This window comes from Phascolarctos cinereus, unplaced genomic scaffold, assembly GCF_003287225.1.
Source record: "Phascolarctos cinereus isolate Bilbo 61053 unplaced genomic scaffold, phaCin_HiC Scaffold_4;HRSCAF=312, whole genome shotgun sequence".
Taxonomy (NCBI): Eukaryota; Metazoa; Chordata; class Mammalia; order Diprotodontia; family Phascolarctidae; genus Phascolarctos; species Phascolarctos cinereus.
In genome coordinates, this window is record NW_027555847.1 from 560,407,869 (window position 1) to 560,427,290 (window position 19,422).

The window sequence follows — 19,422 nt, forward strand, 5'->3', positions numbered from 1 at the left end:
ATATATACTTACAGTGCTGGCCAAACAGAGAAAATGGATGACAAGTTGGGTCACAAAGCTGGCACAGAGAAAACATAGCTGTTATGAGCACTTCAGCAATGTATCTGTTTTCTGAAGGTCTCGTCGTTAAAAACAGAACTAATAAATTCTTGACTTTTCTTGCCAATAATTTATCTGTTAGAAAGTATTCTAGACCTAATTCTGGCCAGTTAAGAGAAACTGGTTCTCTAAGTAGAAGTAATGAGAATCTTGGGAGGAAGAAACCACACCATACTAAAGTCTGTGAAGGATAAAAAAGGATTGCTAAGAACTGTCTGATACGTACACTAAACCTTAGGAGGGTAGTTGCAAATAATTCAGGGGCCAAAAACAAGCATCCCATAACCTCAGACTTTAAAAATGAAGTTGATTCATGAGGTATGGGCAGCTGCCGAGAACTAAATCCTGATAACTCAACTGCAAATGATTCTGAAGAGGACAAAAAGGGGGAGAGTATCTACAGATGCTGAGTTAGCTTTTTAGGTAGGTCACTGACTCATTCACATTTTGAAAGGACTTATCTAAGAAATGGAACTACGGGAGTGAATTGAGCAGTGCCAGGAGAACATTGTACACGGTAACAGCAATATTATGCAACGATCAACTATCACTGACTTAGCTCTTCTCAGCAACACAATGATCCAAGACAATTCCAAAAGACTCATGATGGAAAATGCTACCCACATCCAGAGAAAGAACTACGGAGCCTGAATGCAGATCAAAGCATACTATTTTCACTTTTTTGGGGGTGGCTTTTCCCTTTTGCTCTGTTTCTTCTTTCACAGCCTAATATGGAAATATGTTTACATGATTGCACATGTATAACTTATATTGCTTGCTGTTTTGGGGAGGGAGGATGGGAGGGAGAGAAAAAAATTTGAAACTTAAAATCTTATTTAAAAAATGAATGTTGAAAACTATCTTTACATGTAATTGGAAAAAATAAAATATTCTTTACCAAAAAATAAAAAATAAAAATAAAACAAACATTAAGAAATGGAAACAAGGACAGTTAACTAAGGACAAATATGACAGAATGGTACAATCCTATATCAATAGTGCCTTAGCCTCGAGTCAATGCTTTTCCCCAGCTGCCCTAGAATAGTCTTCATGTGTTTGGGGTAGAATTAAGGAGCTCTTATCTTTAATGAACAAGTAATGATGAGGTGGGGGTGGAGGATAGGCAGGAAGAATAGTACCAGAAAGGCTAAAACCTAGTCTAGCAGTAGATGAGGATAAGAAGTGTTTGGCTGGGAAATAAAACAGGCATTCTTCCTCTCTGCCTCCTTAGGTGGTACCATTCTGTTCTCAACTCTCCAGTTTACAGACTCGACTTTCTCTCTAGTCTTTGCCCTGGGCTCCTCTCCTGGGGAGAGGGGTTGGGGAGAAGGAACAGGATTCCTTTAATGAGAGAGATTGTGGGAAGGAAGATTGCCTGAGGTCACTGCCTCAGACAGCCTTACCCCAGACTAAGTACCAAACCTCCTCCCTCCAGAAAACTGCTTGGCTTATCCATTGTCCGAATCACTCCGGATTTATTTATTCTCCTTTGCTTTTAGGGAGCTATAATAATATGTACCAATATAATCCCCTTTGTTCTGAGGCCCCAGCTGGTATTCCCAGTAATTAGACAGAAAGTCTATTTCTTTCTCTCTCTCTGACTATAGTCTTCTTCCCATCTTTATTTAATCCCTCAAGGGACATTACACACAGATATGCACAAGAAATATCTAAAATAGGAGCTGGCACAACACAGCCCACCTCATGTATTTTTGTACAACCCATGAGCTAAGAATGGTTAGAACTGTAAACAAAACAAAACAAAGCAAAAACACAAAATTCTTAGTTTATGGGCTATACAAAAAAGATGGTGGGTCAGATTTGGCCTGTGAGCCACAGTTTGCCAGCCCCTGGTCTAAAAGTTTCTATATTTTAAAAATTATTTTATTTCTTTTCCTTTTAATTAACAAGCATTTAATTTTCTCTCCCTTCCATCTTCTCTTTTTAGGAAATAAAAAAAGGGAAAAAACAACCTTGTAACCAGGGTCACCTCGAGTCTGGAATTAATAGCCTCTAGTGGTGTATCTGCTTGCCTCAAGTTTCTCCCCAAGACAATCCATTTTCTAATCAGCCATTAAGGTGATTTTCCTTAAGCAAAGATCCGATCCCTTCTTCTGAGTGGTTGTTTTGTTGTTTTCAGTCACATCACTGAGGCCAGATCTGAACTCAGGAAGATGATTCTGATGGTTCGTCCTATTGGTTTTAATTTTTACTTACAACTTCACTAATGTGAAAATATGTATCATGGGTATGTAAATGTAAAGCCTATGTCAGATTGTGCGCCGTCTTGGGGAGGGTGGGGGAGAGAAAGGGGGAAAAAAATTTTCAACTCAAAAGCATATGGAAGTGATTGTTAATAAATCAAAATAAATTAATAAAAACTTTTAAAAAGTGAAGGGTGGATGTTTCTAAATATTTATACAGAAAACAGATGCAAGAAGTGTAGTCTAGCCATTTGGGTGGGGGTGAGAGGAGAAGTGGTCTCTGCATATAAACAGCCTCTTATTCTAAGGGAGTCAAAGACAAGCAGCCCTCAGAGGTGAATCCTAGAACCACAGCCTAATGCCCATGAAATCAATTGTTTATACACACCTAAGCTATGTCCTCACACTCCGTTTTGGATAAACACAAGCTTGAAGTGCTTTATGTGGCCAACTTGTTTTCCCAAAGAAAGCTGACCCTTAAAGTAACACCAGTGAACAGCGCGCAGCTCCACAGATAAGCAAAGCAGGCTGCCATTTTAATGGAAAAGAGCCTTTCATCAAACAAAGTCACTGCTCATCACATGGCAAATTTTTATAAAAGGTTCTTCTGCTTCATAATTTAAAAGGATGGGGTTTGGTGGGGTTTTTTTGGGGGGTAATCTGCAAAGTTCTAAAGAAAATATATCCTATTTCTCAAAAAAAAAATGAGCCTTCCTGATTCTAATGAGAATGGGATCTGGACCCCAAAAAGGAAAAACCCTGGACTTTCCCCACAAGGCCAAATCTCAGGCGGTTGCCTGAGGCTATAATCTCATCAACTGGCCTTTCACTGTGACTATATCCAATCTCCCAATTCTGTTGTCCTTAATCTAGCCTAGCCTTCCATTGTCTTAACCCCCTATGGCCCCAGGCCACTTCCCACCCTTAATCCTATCTAGGCTCCATTCTCCCTTGGCCTTGTGGTCCAGGTCCCTGGAGTTCTATTACCTCATAGATTACTTGGCCGCTCCTAGATCCTTCCCATAGTCTTTCTATATATAAGGTCCAACTTGCCTCCATTAAGATGCTCAGATTCTTACAATCTAGCCAATAGCTTGCAGATGCTCAGACTCCTTAAGAGTCTGGCTAATAATGCAGCTCTTTAATAAACCTTATCTTTGGCTGAAAGAAGGCTTGGATTGTATTCTTTTGGACAGGACCCAGTTGTAATGATTTTGGGGTCCCAGCACCCCTATATCTCTAGACCTCATCAACTCCAGACCCAGTGCTGTATCCATTATGCCACCTAGGGCCCTCTTTCCCCAAATAAACTCTAGTGGCTCCCTATTGCCTCCAGGATCAAATACAAAATGCTTTGTTTGGCATTCTGAGTCCTTCATAACCTAGCCCCCTCTTACCTTTCCAATCTTCATTTACACCTCACTCCTCCCCATGTACTCCTTAGTCCAGGGACATTGGCCTCTTGGCAGTTCCATAAACAAGACCTTGCATTCCTTGGCTCTGGGAATTTTCTCTGGCTGTTCCCCATGCCTGCAATGCTTTCCCTTCTTAGCTCTGCTTACCAATTTCTGACTTCCTTCAAGTCCCAACTGAAATCTCATCTTTGACAAGAAATCTTTTCCAACCCCTCTTAATTCTAGTGCCTTCCCTCTCAATTATTTCCTATCTATTCTGTATAAGCTCTTTTTGTACATATTTGTTTACATATTGTCTTACCAGTTGGATTGTAAACTCCTTGAAGGTAAGGGATATCTTTTGCCTCTTTTTGTATCCCCAGTACTTAGCACAATGCCTGACACATAGTAGGTGCTTCATAAATGTTTATTGATTTTGTGAACCCCTCCTTAAGTCATTTTGAACTCCCAAGACCTGAGAAAGGCCTAAAAACCTGGACTGACTGACCAATCAGGAGAAAGACATATAATAGACATGCTTTGCTTTGCTGAGTGAACTGAAAAAGCCTCTTCCTGAGTTAGCAACTGCAAGACCAGATGAAGCTGATCAGGAGCATTCTTATTTATTTATTTTTAATTTTCAACATTCACTTCCACAAGATTTTGAGTTCCAAATTTTCTCTCCATCTCTCCCCTCCCCCCACTGTAAGATGTGTATTCTGAACACTCCTTCCCCTAATCTGCCCTCCCTTCTATCACCCCCCCCCTTCTCTTATCCCCTTCCTCTTCTATTTTCCTGTAGGGCAGGATAGATTTCTATACTCCATGATCAGGAGCATTCTTCTGTGCATTCTATGACTGCCAAGGACAAGGCACCTTGAACTGGACACTATCTTAAATAATAGGACTTTTCTTATGTTATGTCATGTTATCTTATATATAGTCATATTAATGATAAAAGAAACACAGACATCCTGAATCTATAATTTCAATTGACACCTTGACATTCTCTTATTATATTTACAATCTATCCAATTAAGAAATTCCTTTCTCATATTAGGGTTAACACATATGGAGACTAATTTTGGCTGACACAGACATTCTGAGCAAGTAAGGGAGGGAAGGGTGAGAGGGAATTACTCTGAAGATATAATGTCCCCATTGTCTATCCATCATTGGGGCTCATTTCCACAATGAGCTCCCATTTATATCTCTATATGAATGTTCTACCAGCTTTGAGAGAAATAAACACTCACATGCAACCTAATTTTGTTTGTCTTTCTTAGAACCAACTCAGTAATGGTTGACAATTTCTATCTAATGATTCAGGGGTGGGGAACTTGTGGCCTCGAGGTCACATGTGGGTAAAAAGCACTGACAAAAATAGTCTTTTCCTGCCTGGCTGCATTTGAGAGACACATGTTCTAAGCCCCTGGATGGGAAAGGGCTTCTGTGCATTCTTTCCCTCAATATGTTCATTTCTGCTTTAGGTGAAGGAGCATAGGAGATGACCATGAATTTGTAAGCTTCCGGCTCCCAGTTCACGCCCGGATTTGTAGAAATCAGATGAGGAGCAAAGTCTCAAAGAATCTGTTTGTCTCAGTATGGATGAAAAGCAGCCAAGAGAGACGTGTAGTAATTCATTCATTGACTATGCTGAATTCAGAGGTGAACTCAATGAGTCACATGACCTGTAGAAGTTGCTTTGAGTCTACTCTCTCCAGGGCTCAAGGTGGTTCCTCAGAGGAAAGTGCGTCCCTAGCTATTGGTGAAAATACTATAGAACTTCTGTTCTTGCTATATCTTTCCAGTGTAACCTAGCTTGTAAGGGTGTCCTGATTTGCTTAAAGTGGAGCAGGTGATGTCCCTGTGGATGAGAGTAGCTTCCTTGATTCATTGCTGTGTCTTCAACCAATCTATTTGCTCTCCTTCTAATATCTTTTTGGCTATGCTCTTTATGGTCACTCATAGCTACTACACCCAGGGTAGACACCATGAACTGGACTGAGTGAAAGGGAAGGGACTTGCTTTCCCCTGCTTACCTCTCTTTTACCTTAGCTTATGTGCTGGGCTGGCTGGTTACTGTCCCATCCCATTTGCAATTCTGGCTCCAAGTTTGTCTTGGTTCAAACTCTGGGTCTGTGGGGATCTCCTCAGGCACCTGAAACTGAAGACAAATAGCACAGAAAAGAAATAAACACCACAGGCTCTTACTCCTGACCCAAAGCCCATTGGTATGGGACCCTCTCTTCATTGATGGAGATGAGGGCCCTGCCCTGCCTGAGGGAGGAGTTGGTGAGGAACTCTTCATTCAATGTTCCTGGCTTCCAGCTTCAAGAGAGATAGAAGTGGCCAAAGTCACTTCAGGTTGCTAAAGATTCTGGAAAATATGAGGCGAGGAGTGGGAGTAGTCTTCATCATGTCCCTATATCAGACACTTGGTGAAGTTCCCCCTTAGGTGAGAGCCAGGACTGTCTTGGTTGAGCTGAGTTATCGCCATCCCAATGGGAAAGCTCTTTCATGATTCTGTATTGTCTGGTCTATATTCTCCTAAGTGGACCTTCTCTGATATCTGTTTTGCTGCAATATAGATACATGGGTTTCTTTGCTATTTGCTATGTGTGTTCATTGTGGAACTGGTATTTGATGGGAAAAGGGTCAAGCCCTGGATATAGAGCTTGGGGTTCCCCCTCCTCCTCCAAATGACAAAGCATCTGAAGTCAAACCTGATCAAGACCCCCAGACAAACTATTTAAGAGAGCAGAGAAATATGCTTCTAGCTTGGTACTCCCTCTGAGGAGAGCAGGAGGGTGACCTCTGGCTCCAATATCTTGCTTCTCCTGGCAGGAATGAAATTCTTTCTTGGAAAGGGGTTGGGTGGGGGGAAGAGGCTAGAGATGTCTATTTTACCTCCCTTTGAACCACACTCTACAACAGCTCCCTTCTCCTTACATGTAGGGTTCTCACTGCACACATAGGGCCCACTTATGCACTCCTCTATCCTTACAGAAGTAAGCAGGGGAAGGCAAGGCCCTCAGTTCTGTTCATGGCCTCTACGCAGTAGCTAAGAGTGGCCATTCGGTAGCACTACTTTTACGAAATACAGACAGCCAGTTAAAGACTCTATCCCCATCTACATGGAGGCATTAGAGTCTGTAAATATCCTTTTGCAAAAGCTAATTGATAGGGGGCAGCTAGGTGGTGCAGTGGATAGAGCACTGGCCCTCAAGTCAGGAGGACCTGAGTTCAAATACAGCCTCAGACCAAACACTTGACACTTACTAGCTGTGTGACTCTGGGCAAGTCACTTAACCCTAATTGCCTTAAAAAAAAAAAGCTAATTGATGTTAATTGGTTAAATGATATTGGGGCACTAATCACTAGTGATTAATATTGGGAACAATATAAAAGAATGGAGACTTTAGATTATAGCATCAGAAATGAGCCACCCTCACTTAGAACCCTGAGTGAGAGATTTAGGTAGCCTAGCTCTGGGAACCCAATCTGTTAGCAGGAATGTAGATTAGGAACAGAGGTTCTCTGTTTACGTTTAACAACTGGCTTTCCAGAAAAAAAAATGGACACTTCTACATTAAAATTTTATTCATCACTTTCTTTTTTTTCCCTTTCTAAATTGTGTTTTATTTTTTTCCAATTATACGTAAAGACAATTTTTAACATTCATTTTTTAAAATAAGATTTTGAGTTTTAAATTTTTCTATCTCCCTTATTCTCCTCTCTCTTCCCTAAGACAGTAAGAAATTTGATATAGGTTATATATGTGCAATCATGTAAGACATATTTCCATGTTAGTGACTTTGTGAAAGAAGAAACAGAGCAAAAGGAAAACAACTATGAAAAAATAAAGTGAAAATAATATGCTTCCATTTGCATTCAGACTTAATCAGTTCCTTCTCTGGATGTGGATAGAATTTTCCATCACAAGTCTTTTGGAATTGTCTTGGATCATTGTTGAGAAGAGCTATGGCAGTGTTTTTTCCTGTTTTGCTTACTTCACTCAGCATCAGTTCATATAAGTCTTTCCAGGTTTCTCTGGAGTCCGCTTGCTCATCATTTCTTTTTGCACAATAGTATTCCATTACGTTTATATACCACAACTTGTTCAGCCATTTCCCAATTGCTGGGCATTCCATCAGCTTCCAATTCTTTGCCACCACAAAAATAGGTGCTATAAATATTTTTGTACATATGCATCATTTTCTTACATCTAGGCAATCAAAGCAACAAATCAAATTCTGATTTGTAGCATATGACAATTTCTGGGTTTTAAATACTCCCACTGAAAATTTAACAATTGACTTCTGAGAGCCCTTTCTAGTTGACTCAGCACAGGTTGGAAAGTAAATCCAAAGCCTTGCTACACGTGAACTTGAACTTGAGAAAAGCACCAAGGCCAACAAGAAAGGCATTTGAAACTTTGTTAGGGGCTAGAGAAGGAACAAATAAAACTGCTCCCCGGGGAGAAGAGGGAACTTAGGCAATGAAATGGAAAATGGAGAAATACTTGGCTATTCTCTGGCCTCTGTTTTCTCTCAAATTCAAGACAAATGAGGGGTTAGTGAGAGAATATCTCCTATCAATAACTTCAAGTCAGAGGGCCCTGAGGGATCCCAGGGTCCTAATGGAATTTTCAGAGGTGATTACAAAAGTCCTGTTAGTGATCATGGAAGACGGAAATGGCACTGTGGTACTGGAGAGAGGCAAATGTTCTGTTTTTCAGAAGGGGGAAGATGGAAACTCCAATCAATTACCCCGATATCAGTTCCAAGAGGAAAAAAATGCTAGAATGGAATATTAAAGGGAAGGTCAGTGAACACTTGGAAAGGGAAATAGTGGCCACTACCATTTAGATGTGGGTTTGTTCACAACTAGACTAACCTAATTTGTTTTGTTGGTAGGGTTAATACAGGAAGTGCCATGGTCAAGGACATAGGATGTTTAAATTTCACCAAAACATTTTACCAAATTTCCCAGTGACATTCTTCTGGATAAGATAGAGAGATGTGGACCATGTAGCACTATCATTCAAAAAAAGTTCTGAATGGGTTGACTGACCAGGCCCAAGTGTGAATTGCTGGGTTGACACCAACCTTTAGTGACGTCTCCAGTAGATTACACCCAAGGCTTTGTCCTTTTCTATTCACCATTTTTATTAATGACTTGGGTGGCAGGTTTATCAAATTTATAAATGATTCAAAGCTGGAAAAGGGTAGTGAATATAATCAGAAGATCCAAGTGGTGGGGTTATGGGATTCACTCTCCACCCCTAAAAGAAAAAGACCATGTCTTTGAACACAATCCAGCCCCTGAACTTTCCCACACATTTCTACCTAGATACTCAATAATCCTTTTAACTGTCCTTTTGCTGTGGCTCTCCAACCACTTAACTCCTTTCATTATCCGCCCCTGGACCGCTCCAGGCAATTTACCACTCCTTAATCCCATCCAGATTTTCTCACTGTCTTTTCTTGTATGCCGATACCAAGTACCAATCTTGCCCCCATTACATTATGCAAATTCACAATAAACCCACTATTTTGGCTGGAAGGCTTGAGTGATGGAATTCTTTTGGCAGACCCCCCTGTACCCTTACATTTTGGGGTTCCCAGCACCTCAAACTGCAACACAAGAAGATTTTAACAAACTGGAATGATGGATCAAATCTAATAAGAAAATTTCTGAGTCAATACTTTTGAGAATCTTTGTAGTATTAGAATGGATGCCACTTCTCCAAATCTGTAATTCAACGCTTCCATGCCTTGTTAGTCTTCATGAGTTACTGTGACCACCCCCCCAATAAACAAACAAAAACCCCCAACATCTGGTAGCTAACCATCTCATGAGAAACTGCTTTGAATCTAGCTAGATTGATTGTTATAGAACACACATACAGCCCATTATTTGGCCGGTATAAAAAGCCTTTACAATTTAATAGGGCCTAACAGAGGTTATGCTTTACTGGTGCAGCCTTTTTGAGAACACTGACTACTTGTATTAACCTACTTCCTAGGGTCACCTCCATGCCCCACTGAGGCATTGGAATAGCAGTTTAGCAGAAGAAAGTACTATAAAATTGGGATTTATTACTGCACAAATAATTTCATTAAATCAATCCATATTCCAATGCTTTATTCCTACAACATACGTACTCTTCCATAACTTCATGTTTCCATGCAGTGTCAACCAGCTGCAAATAGGAAATGGAACATTTCTATAAGTTCCAGCATTTGGCATGGCTTTTCCTTTAAGGAGGTGGCAAGAAAGCATTTGTTTACTCCAGGCAAGATTTGAAAATTGCTCTCCTTGTGTGTAACTGTCAATCAGAGACTTTGAGCCTTCTCTGTAACACATAAGACTCGGCTTTTCACAAAATAAATACTGATGTGCCATGGGTTTTCTGGCTTTAAAAAATACGTGCATTTGTAAAACACAAAATGGAGTATGTCCCTTGTTGTCATCTCTCCCCTACCCCCAGCTGTACTCATGGCAGCTCTGTCTACTTTGTTCACCCTTTGGCCCATTTCTGATAGCTGGCATTTGGAAGCTTAGATCAGTCTGAAAGAGCATTGAGGGAATATAGAAAACCAGTTCATCCATGGTCAGTTTTTCTTTCTCTCAGTTTGTTTTTCTTTGAATCCTGTGACTCTTCAATTTGTTCTGATGATTCTCCATTTTGGCCCTTGCTTTGGGGTCCCACTAATAGCAGTGTGGTAAGGTGTAAAGAGTACTGGATTTGAGATCAGAGGATGTGGGTTCAATTTCTGGCTCTTACCACTTACTGACTATGTGACTGTAAGCAAGTCACTTGACCTCTCTGTTTCTCATTTGTAAAATGAAAGGTTGGGCCAGATGACCTCTCAGGCCCCTTTCAGCTGTAGATCAATGATTTTTATGGGGGTGACTCAGCTACTCTCCCAGCGTTCTAGCTTCTCTTCTCTTCATATCGTTTGTCGTAATGATTTCATTCTTGATTTTCTCATTTATTGACATTCTGTGTTGTATCCATTTCATAGCCCTTTTGACTGTTAATCTGGCTTTTGCTGTCCTGTCTTCCCATGCCACACCTTGCTACCCAGGAGCCTGACACCCTAACATAAAAAATCCTTGTCCCTGAAACACCATGGCAACCCCCACAAACGTTACGGTGCCTGTTGGGGTAGCATAGGCTTGAAATGACAAAATACTCTGAAAGAGGTTATCAAGTTTTCTCCTGAAGACTTCCAGTGAGGGGAACCCACTATTTCCTGAACCCAATCTAGCCTAAGATATTAACTGTAAGACCCTGGGCAAGTCCCTTCACCCCGTTTGCCTCAGTTTCCTCATCAGTAAAATAAGCTGGAGAAGGAAATGGGAAACCACTCCAGTATCTTTGCCAAGAAGACCCCAAATGGGGTCATGAATAGTCAGACACAATTGAACAACAACTATTGGGAAGCTTTTCCTCTCTTTGAGCCTAAATCTTCTCTTTGTAGCTTTGGTCACTGGTTCTAGTTCTGTTCCTTGACGACAGGTTGGACAAGTCTAATCTCTCTTCCATATGACAGTCCTTAAAATATTTGAAAACAGCCGTTCAACTCGGGGTTAAGTGACTTGCTGGGTTTACCTCATGACAAAAGAACAAGTTGAAAGTTCAAACAAACAATCAATTGGCTGCTTAATTTCTTTGATGTCAAATAACTGGTTTGATTGGTTTTCTTTTTCCCCTGTTAAATGACTGGTTGTTTTTGGTGTTGCACAGACATAGCCTTGGTTGCCATTTTTTACCTTCATGTGAGTTAAGAAGGAAAATAGTATACAATAATAAAAATTGTTAATATTTATATTAAGGCTTACAAAATACTTTACATACATTATCTCATTTGGTCCTTATGACACCTTTGAGATAGATACCACAGGTATTACTACTCCTATTTTGCAGATGAGAAAACTCAGAGAGATCAGTGACTTATCTAGACATGATTTGAACCCTAGTCTCTCATGGATAAAAGTCCAGCATTCTTCCCATTATGCTGGCAGTGAGGTGGCTAGGTGGTAGAGCAAAGAGTGTTGGGCCTAGAGTCAGGAAGACTGAGTTCTAATCCAGACTTAGACATTTACTAGGCAAATCACTTAACCTCCCTGTCTACTTCAGTTTTTCAACTGTAAAATGAGGGTAACAATAGTACCAACCTCATAAGGTTGTTGTGAGGATCAAATGAGATAATATTTGTAAAGTGCTTAGCCCAGTAATACCTGGCACACAGTAGGAGTTTTATAAATGCTTATTTCCTTCCTTTCCCTTTCCCTTATGATTCTTTATAATTATATGCTATACTTTTAAAGGAATAGGATACATGACTGCTCTTAACTGAGGCACGACCCTTTGCCAAGATCAAAATGCCTGAAATGGAACACAAAGGAAAGAAGGCCTAAGGGGCTCATTGGACTGATTAGGCCACCCAAATGAAACTGGAACTGGAGCTTTTGCTCTTGGAGTCCAACAAGTAAGTAGATGATACCCCCATGGTGTCAAACAACAGTCTTTTTATCTATGGTGTTAACTGAAGCGTTTATCCATGAGCTGACTCAGAGAGTGTGGATTCTGAGTCCTGATCCAGATTTCCAGACTGTACCATACAAGATTCTCTGCCAGAAATGGGCTTGCTGAAGCATGCATTGGTAATTGAAACAGATGATATCATTGAGAACTTGTGTTCATGAGTGGGGCCACTTAAGTGAACACTACTCTCAACTAGAAAAGAGCATGAACTTTTATGTGTGTGTTGCTGACTCAGTAGCAGTGCCCTAAGAGACTCCCGGAGGAGATGGACTCGCATTCGTTTAAGGGAAAATTGAGGTGATAAAAAATACCTGTGTTAGGGTTATGGGACTTAATGCTGGGGAGAAGAGAGCCTTAGTTATCATCTAGTCCCCAAAACATAGACTTTCAGAATTGGATGGGACCTCAGATGACATCTAATATAACCTGCAGGTGACTGAGAATCATGTCCACAAAATGCTCTGAAAGAGGTTATCAAAATTTTTCTTGAAGACTTTCAATGAGGGGAGAACCCACTATTTCCCAAGCCCAATCTAGTCTCAGACACTTATTAGCTGTATGACCCTGGGCAAGTCACTTAACCCTATTTGCCTCAGTTTCCTCATCTGTAAAATGAGCTGGAAAAGGAAGTGGCAAACTGTTCCAGTATCTTTGCCAAGAAAACCCCAAACGGGGTCAGGAATAGTCAGACACAACTGAACAACAACCGTTGGAAAGCTTTTCCTCCCTTTGAAACTAAATCCTTCCCTTTGTAGCTTTGGTCACTGGTTCTAGTTTTGTCCCAGGTCAGGTAGGACTAGTCTTATCTCTCTTCCATATTATAGCCCTTCAAATATTTGAAAACAGCTGTTCAATTCGGAGTTAAGTGACTTGCTGGTAAGTCTGAGGCTGGATTTGAACTCAGGTCCTTCTGAATCCAGGACAAGTGCTCTATCCACTGCACCACCTGGCTGCCCATAGCTATTCACCAAACACTTATTAAGGTCATATTATTTGTGAGACACTTCATAAGGTAGAAGGGATACAAAGATACAACATGTAGCTAAAAAGTAAAAAAATCAGAGGCAGGATTTGAACCCACAGCTCCTGAACCAGCACTCTTTCTTCATTACATTTACGTGTGAGGAACAGCAAGTAGGTCAGTTTGATTGGAACACTATAAAATGAGACTGGAGAGCTAGGTAGATGTCCACTTGAGAAGGGCTTTGAATATTAGATTGAAGATTTTGTATTTTATCCTAAAGGCAATTGGGAGCCATGGAAGCTCTTGAGTAGAGGAGTCACGTGGCCAGATCTGTGCTGTAAGAATATTGATTTGGGGTGCAAGGGGCGGGGAGGGGGCGGGGCGGCCGCGGAGGATACCGGCCCTCGGGAGCCCTGGAGTACTTGGCCCGGGGCTCCTGCTACAGGGAAGCGCCACACTCTTTTAAACTCGACAGCTCAGTCGTAGGGGCAGTCATAGGTCGGGGTGGAGCAAAAATAAAAGCAATTCAAGAGTCAACGGGTTCTAAAATTCAGATAATAAAAGAGGATCTCGAGTCAGAAACCAGAATATGTGGCAACAAGGAGAACCAGAAATCAGCTAAGTTAATGATAGAGAAAATAGTAAAAAAAAAAAATAGAAAAGTATTCTAAAGAGGGCAAAAAAACTGGAAACACTTTGAAATGAAAATGGCCCAGAGAAAAAAGTGCCAGTGATTGATTGGGAAGCTATTAAACAGGACCACCTCCACTATATTAAAACAAAGTTCCCCCAATTAAGATACATAGAATTTTCAAAGACAAAATTAATGTCACAAACACAAATAGATAAGTGGAGGGAAGAAAACAATAATATAATGTGTGATGACTTAAGAGAAAATGAAAAACGTATAATTCCCTATCCAGTATGTACATTTGAAGATGCATTTGATCATTATCCTGATGTTATGGCTAATACAAAGAAAGTAGGTTTCACAAGACCTACACCTATACAGTCCACAAGCATGGCCAATAATATTAAAAGGAATTGATCTAATTGGCATTGCCCAAACTGGCTCAGGAAAGACTTTGGCCTATTTAATGCCAGGATTTATTCACCTTGACCTGCAGCTCAAAACCAGGGAGAAAAGGGATGTTCCCCGAATGCTTTTGCTGACACCAACCAAAGAAATTGGCTCTACAGAGTGAATGTAAAAAATACGTCTATAAACAGATTAAAAGCATTTGTATATATGGTGGTGGAGACAGAAGAGGTCAGATTGAACATGTTACTAAGGGTGTAGATATTGTCATTGCTACCCCTGGTAGACTCAATGATCTTCAAATGAATGAATTCATCAACCTGAATAGCATCACACATTTGGTTCTAGATGAGGCTGATAAAATGTTAGATGTGGGGTCTGAGCCTCAAATAATGAAGATTTTATTAGATGTACAGCCAGATAGACAAACTATTATGACCAGTGCTACTTGGCCTGATGCTGTACGTCGCCTTCCAAAAAAATATTTGAATTATCCAATGATTGTTTATGTTGGAACCCTGGATCTTGCCGATGTACATACTGTAAAACAGAAAATAATCATAACCATGGAACAAGTTATAAATTCCTTCATTGATTCAATGAAGCCTGAAGATAACGTGATTATTTTTGTAGGGGAGAAAACTTATTGCTGATGACATATCCAGTGACCTGAGCATTGAGGGTTTACCTGTACAGTCATTACATGGTAATCTAGAACAAAGTGATCCTGAAGGAGCACTGAACGAGTTTAAAACAGGAATAGTCAGAATATTGATAGCTACAGATCTGGCATCACGAGGTCTTGATGTCTTGGACATCACCCATGTTTTTCACTTTGATTTTCCTATAAAGCTTGAGGAGTACGTCCATAGAGTAGGACATACTGGAAGAACTGGGCATACAGGGGAATCAATTACCCTACTTACTAGGAACAATTGGAAAATAGCTGGTGAATTAATCAATATTTTGGAGAGAGCCACCCAGGAAATTCCAAACGAGCTTAAATTAATGGCTGAATGATATAAACAACATAAACAGAAAAAAGATGAAGAGAGAAACATGGCAAGTACTCGTGGAAGGACAAGAAACATTTATTGATCCTGGAAGCATATACAATCCAGGGAACAACTTACTTTTGGGGTTGTTGCCTTTCAACTTAGCAAAAGCTGAACAATTAGCATTGGAAGAAAGACAATTCTGGGGTTTGGAGTTTTGGGTTTTTTTTTTTTGCTTTTTTAAAAAGATATTGTCAGGAAACAAGAGTATTACAAATTTCTGGTTGAACATTGAAAAGTTCAGATCTGAATTGAAGTAGAGAAAATCTGACCTGCACATGAAAGGACAGTTCGGTAGTCAATATAATGTTTAAAGAGATCATCTTGGAACATCTTAGGACATTTTTGTACTTTGTTTAATAAAATCAAAAGCATTTTTAAAATGAAAAAAAGAATATTGATTTGGCAGCAATTTGAAGGATGAATTGAAAAGAGGAAAGAATAAAAGCAAAGAGACCAATTAGGAGGCTTTTGCAAAAGTCTAGGTAACAGGTAATAAGGGTCTGAACTAGATAAGAGTCTATGTGAATGGAGAGAAGGAGCTGATCATAGTAAAAGCTAACATTTATATGGTGCCTAGTGTGTGCCAGGCACTGTACTAAGTTTCTCATTCGATCCTCACAACAACCCTGCGAGACAGATAAACTATTATTATCCCCATTTTACATAGGAGGAAACCAAGGCAAACAGAGGCTGAGTGACTTGCCCAGGGTCACAAAGCTAGTAAGTGTTTGAGGTCAAATTTGAACTCAGGTCTGTTCTGATTCCAGACTCACTGGAACCAACTGAAACCAACAAGATTTGGCAATTGATTAAATATGGAATGTGAAGAAGAGGGATGAGTCACACGGGACTCTGAAACTGCAAATCTGGATGACTAGTAGGATAGTGTTGCGCACTCCACCCCCCCCCCCGAAATAGGAGTGTTTGAAGGAGGAATTGTTCTTGAGGAAAATATCATGACTTATATAGCAGCAGCATGGAGTGATGGATAGAGAACTGGTACCAGGATGGCCTGGGTTTAAGTCCTGTCTCACAGATATTGGCTGTGTGACCCTGGGCAAGTCACTTAGTGCCTCAGTGCTGTAGGCAAGTCTTTAAGGCTGCAAGTTGTGGAGAAGGTGCCAATCTGCTGTGATACAGGGAGTTTCTTCATCCAGTAGTTCCTATTCTAATCCCCTATCCTGTCAATTATTTGCTTCATCTGACTCCAAATCAGGGTTCTTTCCACTGCCTTTCTCCTGTGAGTGCTGAGCTGTGATTTCTTGGTATTGGATGAGATTGGGCCTGTGATTTAATTGCTATAGGGAAATTCTGAGGAGGAAACTCCATTTGTCAATACAGATCTCTCCGAAAAGATTTTGACATGCATTGGGCTAGAACTGCTAATGTGAAATTCAATACAGATAAATGCAATCTTATACTTGGGAATAATAAATCAACTTCCCAAGTATAAGGTAGGGTAAGAGATGGTTGGAAGGAAGTCAATAAGCAGTTATTAAGTGCCTACTATGTGCCAGGCACTGTGTGAAGCACTTAATATATAGTATTTCATTTGATCCTCACACAACCCTGGGAGGTAGGTGCTATGATTATCCCCATATTACAGTTGAGGAAACTCAGTTAGATGTTAAGAGTCTTGCTTAGGGTCATACAACTATTAAATGTCTGAGTCCAGATTTGAACTCAGGACTTCCTGTCTCCAGGCCCAGAATCCTAGTCGATGTGTCAGCTAGCTACATGGATAGACGACAGTTGTCCTGAAAAAATTGGAGGAGGGAGGGTTTAGTGACTGCAAGATAATGCAATCTTGGACTCCATCAAGTGAAACACAGTTTATAGTATTAGGGAGAAGATCATCTCCCTGTACTTTGCCGTCATCAGACCTCAATCTTGTGTTCGGCACCATAGTTTAAGCTGGACATTGTCTAGAGGAAGGCAACCAAGAATGTTCTTTGCCTACGGTCCATGACACATGAGGTTGATGGAACTAGGCTTGTTTAGAGTAGAGAAAACACTCATCGAGGAGGGGAACATGATCATTTAAGTATTTGAATGGCTATCATATGGAAGAAGGATGAGGCTTGTCTTGTTTCAACCCAGAGGGAGGAACCAGGAGGTAATATGTGGAAGTTACAAAGAGGCAAATTTAGGCTTCACATCAAGAAAAACCTTGTAACAATTAGGATTGTCCAAAATTTGGAATGTTAAGCCCCAAAAGGTGGTGGATTCCCTCTCCTTGGAGGTCTTTGAGCAGAATCTGGGCAATCACTTATCAGGTGTAGTATAGTGGGAATTCCTTTGATTTATGAATTGTACTAGATGACTGCTGAGGTCCCTTTTCAAATTCTGTTAATCTGTGAGATGCCTATGGGACATAAAGTTGGATATGTCCAATAGGCCAATGGACTGCTATTATTTTCCCCATCCCAAGTCTTCTTTTCTCCAGGATAAACAGATCTATCCTTCTTATTTTACAGATGTGAAAATTGAGGTGCAGTGCTTTGCCCAAGATCACCAAGGTATCAAGTAGGGCAGTGGGGATTTGAGCAATGGTTCTCTGACTTTGGATCTCTTCCTACCATACTACAATGCCTTTCTCTCATTCTCTGGTAGATCCAAGGTTCTGACTCTCTTCCCACACAGAATACCTGAGAGAAATGATTATTTGTCTCTTGTATTAATAACTAATTATTGAATTAGGAACAAGATTTTTCTCCTTTTCTATTTCCTCATCCAGAAACCAACCAGTCTGGGAAATCTTTCTCAAAGACTTACCCAGGAAAAGAAATTCTAAGCTTAGGCTAATGAATGGAACCCTGCTCATTGTATTTACTTTGACAGGTCTGGAAAAATGTGGAAATTACTAAGTCTCTTTGACTAAGATTTGGGTGATTCAAGTCATATACCTCATGATCCTCATTGGAATATAACCCACCTTTATTACACTATTCATTCTTTTTAGTTGTTAACCAATCAGAGTTGATCGCCACCCTCAGGAATACCTGCTCTTTCAAGGGCATATAAACTGTGAGCCCACTGCCATGAGGGGTCTTTGGCTTTCAAGAGTGCCACTGACTTTTTAAAAAATTAATAACATTCTAGCCTTCTTAATAAGATTATTAAATTACCCAGAAATTATTTCTTAAACTTTTAAAACATCACATACCCCAGGTTTTCATGGAACTGGTTGTATATGGTGAGTCCAGCTCTCCACTAAACCCTCGCTTTCTATATTTTAAGGGTGCTAAGACATTTTCCCTGCATGTTTACTGATATTCTGAATTACTGGCTTTGGACTCTTAGCTCTGTTTTGCATCTTAAATTCTGGCAGTTGCCCACTTGCCTTCTCTTTCTTTCTGTCAATTAGTGAATCTGTGTGGCTGGTCAACAGTAAAACACATTTTATTCTGTAACCGTACTGTCTTTAATGAGAAATTCGGGGTGTAGAGTGGTCATTGTGTTCTTCTATTTAATTGAGTATATTTGAAGGGAAAGGGGAAGAGACATTTAGACTGAAAAGCTCAGGTCATGATCCCCATCTCTCCACTACAAATTGCCCTAGAAATTAGTAATCAATTTTGAACAGCTCTTATTATAAGCCAGATTTTTAAACTGAGTTTTCTGGTTTGCTAATAAATGTGTGTCTGAGAAGCTTGTTAATGATTCAGGTTGCTAAATAGTTCCCCGTCTTCCCCTGCTCCCCCCCACCACGTACCTATTGATCTATCTTGAAAAAACACCGCATTTGACTTCTGTTTATTTATAGAGCTATTATACCTTGTTACTACATCCTATGTTCTAGATCATTAACAGGCTGACCAAGGTGACAGAAGTAAAACAGTATCCCATCACTCTTCAGAAATCACAGACTCAATGAGGAAAGTGCCTCAAGAATTCTCAGAGATCAGGATTTAACTGTAGTATTTTTAATCTTCCAAATGAATCCATGGCTATTATTACCAAATACCTGCGCATTTCCTTTAAATTGGTTTGTTCCATTCGCCTTTCACCCTCAGTAACACCATGATTTGGCTGAGTTTGCTCATGAAGTCTCAGATGTTTCTTGTAACATCATGATTCACACTGAAGAGAAGCCTGTGGTGT

General features: G+C 40.3%; 1 pseudogene; it reads left to right on the forward strand.

Moving 5' to 3' along the window:
* Window positions 1–419: 419 nt before the first annotated feature.
* Window positions 420–15,358, forward strand: LOC110191999 (putative ATP-dependent RNA helicase DDX43 pseudogene; annotated as a pseudogene).
* Window positions 15,359–19,422: the final 4,064 nt, after the last annotated feature.